A 4822-nucleotide genomic window follows, 5' to 3' on the forward strand; every position below is an offset into this window, starting at 1 on the left:
TTTTTACTTTTCTAATGTATTCAGAGTTGTAAATTTTCTTCTAAGAGCTGTGCTAACTGCATCCTACAAATTTTGTATGCTATGTTTTTATTTCCATGAATTTATAATTTCTGTTGTGATTTCTTCTTTGACATATTGAATTATCTAGAAGAATGTGGATTATTTCCAAGGGTTTGGGTTATTTTCTATATATATATATTTTTTTTGGTTATTAGTTTCTAGTTTAGTTTCAATGTAGTCAGAAAACATATTTTATTATTTTAATCATTTGAAATTTGTTGAGATTTATTTATGGCTAGGCATATGGTCTATTTTAGAAAATGTTCCATGTACACTTTAAAAGAGCACATATTATGCAATTGGTGGGCGTGTGTTCTATATATTGTCCATTGGGTGAAGCTGGATAACTGTATGCTTCAAATTTTCTGTAGTGATCTTTTATTCAAAATTGCTACTTAAAAACAGCACATAGTTGAGATTTTGAAAATCCAATCTGACCCTCATCCTTTTGGGCTGTTAATAGCCCTAGCTCACCACATTCTCCCTTCTGGTTCTTCTATAGCCCACCCACACCTTTAAAAACAGTCTCCTTGAAATTAAATCTTCCTCAAATTATCCTAAATTAAGTGTACCATGTGTTTCAAATTGCAGCCTCAACTGGCTCACTGCCTTCTTTATCCCAGCCTCCATTGCAGTGAGGTTGGGGGCCATATGACTACTGCTGACCAATGGACTGTGAACAGAAACGACAGCATCACTCCCATGGAGCCTCCTCCATCTGTCTTCCCTATTGTGACAATCTCAGAGGCTACATTCTTTCCATGGCTGGGCTACATCGTGGTGAAAGGCTGCCCAACCTGGTAAGTACTTACTTTGTGTGAGTAAGAAGGAAACATTGCAAGGGTTGGAGCACTGAGATTCCCGGGTGAATTTGGTATTTCTGAACAGCCAATTTTGCCTTGACTTGGGATCATGCCATATGTCTACGTTGGTACCATGAGTAGAGCTGTTGATGGATGTTTGCCCTGTTTTGCCTTTTTACTCCCTTCCTTCCTTCCTTGGTTCTTTCATTCATTCTTCTTTCTCTCTTTCTTTTCTCTATATTTCTTTGCTTTCTCTCTCTTCCTCTATTTCTTTCTCTATTTTTCTTTCTTTCTCAGTTTAGTTCTCCTGTGTTCCTGTTGATTCCAAGCCCTACAATTTTCTTCCAGTGAATTCCTTTTCTGCTTTATCCAGACAGCCAGAGCGGGTTTCTATTGCTGGCAGCTAAGAAACCCAAATGGTATACTATTTTCCGCTTAACATTATATCATAGACATATTTCCATGCTATTAAATATTATTCAAAATATTATTTTAATGGCTGCACAGTATTTCATCATATTTATGTACCATAACTTATTTAACCATGCCCATGTGTTTTAGTAAATTATAAACTTCTATTAAATACTTACAGTGAATATTATCACATTTACATTTTTGGCTTCAATCCTGGACAGCACCTTAGGACATCTTCAGAGTGAAATTACCAGCTGAATAGTGTGAACATTTTAAAATCTCTTGTGGCATGAAGTTAATTTTTTTCCTAGAAATTTTATACCAACTTGTATTTTCACATGTGAGATGAATAGGAATGCTCAGTTTTACTCCACTCAATAAGATTGAGTGCTATAATTATATTTAAACCTTCTTTGATAAGCTCTAGGAAAAAATCTCATTGATATTTTAATGGGCATTTCTTTGATGACCAATGAAGCTGAATATTTTTAAATATTTTATTACATATTTTTATTTCATCTTCTGAGCATTTCTCATTCACTATTTTTCTATTGGAATGTTCATTCTTATTGATTTGTAATTACTTTTTACATATTAGAGATATTAATCTTTTGTCATATTTCTTGCAACCATTTTATTCTTGTTTGCAGTTTCCCAATGAAATAAACTAATTTTTAAAACAGAGATTTAAATTTTATGTATTAAATTCTACCTTAACCTTTGTTATTTTTTCTACTGCTTTAGGTTTAAAATGTCTTCATGTACCCACAAGATCAAACATTTGTTTGCTTTTTAATGATTTCCCTTTCTTACATTTAATTCTTTAAATCCTCTAGAATTTATATGAATGTATGGTGTGAAGGAAAGAGCTAATTTTATTTCCTTCCAAATAGCTAACCAAATGTCCCGGCATCATTTATTGAATAATCCGTTTCTTCCCTACAGGTTTGCAATGCCACCTCAGTAAGCTGAGATGTGGTAATCGCCATGGCAACGGGTCTGCCTTAAAAGCATTGTGCACACACAGTGAGAGACTAGTGCCTGGCAGAGTTCAGTCTGGTCTCACTGCACATCTTCCCTAATTAAGATGCACCTTTTGGTTTTGTCTTTTTAGGGGAAAAAAAAAAAAAAAACCACAACAAAATGCTCCCTTTATAGCCACGAGGCAGAAGAAAAATTAAGGCCAAGATCCTTTCATGCCCAATACGGGCCTGCTTGGCTGTTGGAGCATGGGGGATCATGGGCAGCAAGTGAGAAAGTGCACAGTGATTTGCCGGTGTTACATCCTGAGAAACTGGAGGAATGTCATCAAAGTCCTTGAATAGCTGGAGAGTGGGTGTGGGATGGTTATGTTTGAAAATGCAGCTCTGATATAAAACAAAGCAAAGACTGCACTGTTTGCCCAGCAAGAGCCTTGCTGGAGACCCTAAGCCTAAGATAGAAGCTTCTGTCATCAACAGGCCACAAAACCCATACTTCCTGCTCTATGAGGCTTCTGAACTTGGTTCCCTGGAATCCTCCCTCTTTATCAGGTATCTGCGTCTAGACCTAGGGGAGACCAGACCGAGGTCTGTCCTTGTCTGCCTACAAGGACAAGGCATTCTACTGCTGTAGACCACTTGTTTATGTGCCTCTAAAATTTGTTTGTTAAAGCCTGAATCCCCAGTGTGATGATATTTGGAGGTGGGACCTTTGAAAGGTGATTAAGTTTAGATGAGCTCATGAGGGTGGGGCCCTCATAAGGGTATTAATGTCCTCATGCGAAGAGACACAACAGAGCTTGCTTCCTCTCTCTCTCCCTACCATGTGAAGACACAGCAAGAGGGCAGCCGTCTGCAAACTAGAAAGAGAGCCCTCACCAGGAACTGGATCTGCTGGCACCTTGATCTTGGACTTCCCAGCCTTTAGAGCTGTGAGAAATGTCACCCTCAGGTCAATGGGATATTTGTTACGGCACCAGGTACTGTCTGAGAACTCCACCTTTAGAGAGGCTCCAGGGAGCCTGTGTGCTGTGTCCCTGAGGAGACAATGAAGGTGTTTGACACTCAGTTTGAATATTGGGTCACGGCAAAGCTGACTGCTGCTGAAGGAGAGATGCCTTCTTATGGCAAACCATAAGAAGCAGCAGAAGTCATGAGCAGGCTGAAGCTATGAGGCCGAGACAAAATGACGCATTGCCACAAAAACAGGGACAAACAGGCAACAGGCAGAGCCCTGGGAATCAGTAATCTCTTGCTACCACTGAGGCCTTGGGACTAACTCAGATCCTGTACTGCTTTCTTGGGGCCTATTCTGATTCCAGTCCCTGTCCTTGGGGTCCCCTAAGATCCCTGTAGCCTTGTAATAAGCCCATATTATCATATTTCCCCTGCTGGCTTCACCCTAGAGCATTTCCAACAATTTCCAGTGCTTTTCCCCTTCTCACACCACCGGGCCTTTGCACATGCTAGTGCCTCCCCAACTAGCCCTGCCTTCTCCTTCACTCACAGAACTCCTACTAAATCTCTCAGACTCCTCAGCTGTGTCCCTTCCTAGGGGAGGACTCTCCTCCCTCCAGTGAGCCTGGCAGTCCTCCCTGGGATCCCCTGCTCCTTGTCTTCCCTGCCGTCCTCACTGCTGTGCTTGTTCTCTACTCAGAAGGAGGCAGAGGCTGGCCTGCCCCCACTCTCCTGTAGACTGACCAGATGAATTGACCTGGGCAGGGCAGGTGTGTTTGACCAATCATCTGGGCACCCCATGGCTCAGTCAAGTCGACACATAAAGTTAACTGCCATAGGGCCCCTTCGTTGTATTTGTCTATGAATAAAAAACGGCATCAACTCCAGGTATCTGAGGGTTCTGGAGGCAGGTTCTGTGATCCCTTTTTACAGATGAGGATGCGGAGGTCCAGTTGTCACTCACCCAGATCACACTCTTATCTGCTGATGGCAGGAGTATTTGCTGGGATGTGTGAGCCCGGCCATCTCCCTCAGGACACATCGGCTCATTAAATTTGCCAGCCCTTGCCTGAAAAAGTATTTAATTTGCCTTTTACAATGCACCGATTGCAAGTTAATTTTGAAAGTTATAGGTGGCATTAGAATTTATTAATAACATTGGAAATAAATCTCCCCAGAATTCAATTAATTGAAAACCTCATGAAATTCTTTTTTTACAATCCATAAAGCCGGTCTGGGAGAGAGGTGTTCCAGGAACCTCGGGAGTGGTTGGAACTGCAGGCGTGGAGGGTTGGAGTGGGGAGGGGGCTTCTGTTCTGATGTAGGCCTGTCTTGGCTCCCACCTGCCCCTGCCTATAACCTCCAACATGGCCTCTTAGGGTTAGGGAAGAAGCCACGTCCCCATCGTTAATGTCCTACCATGTACCAGTGTCAGGGAAGAAGCCACAACCCCATCGTGAATGTCCTACCATGTACCAGTGTCAGGGAAGAAGCCACAACCCCATTGTGAATGTCCCGCCATGTACCAGTGTCCAGGAAGAAGCCACGCCCCCATCATGAATGTCCTGTCATGTGCCAGTGATTCATTTGCAGTGATTCATCTGTTCT

The 4822-nt window shown here is 41.8% G+C and overlaps 1 long non-coding RNA gene across 1 annotated transcript; it reads left to right on the top strand.

Moving 5' to 3' along the window:
• Window positions 1-705: 705 nt before the first annotated feature.
• Window positions 706-4410, top strand: LOC105543341. Its single transcript, XR_001006608.1, has 2 exons — window positions 706-860; window positions 2223-4410. It is a non-coding gene; the product is annotated as an uncharacterized LOC105543341 (long non-coding RNA).
• Window positions 4411-4822: the final 412 nt, after the last annotated feature.

The sequence above is a fragment of the Mandrillus leucophaeus genome, unplaced genomic scaffold, assembly GCF_000951045.1.
Source record: "Mandrillus leucophaeus isolate KB7577 unplaced genomic scaffold, Mleu.le_1.0 Scaffold280, whole genome shotgun sequence".
NCBI classification, from domain to species: Eukaryota; Metazoa; Chordata; class Mammalia; order Primates; family Cercopithecidae; genus Mandrillus; species Mandrillus leucophaeus.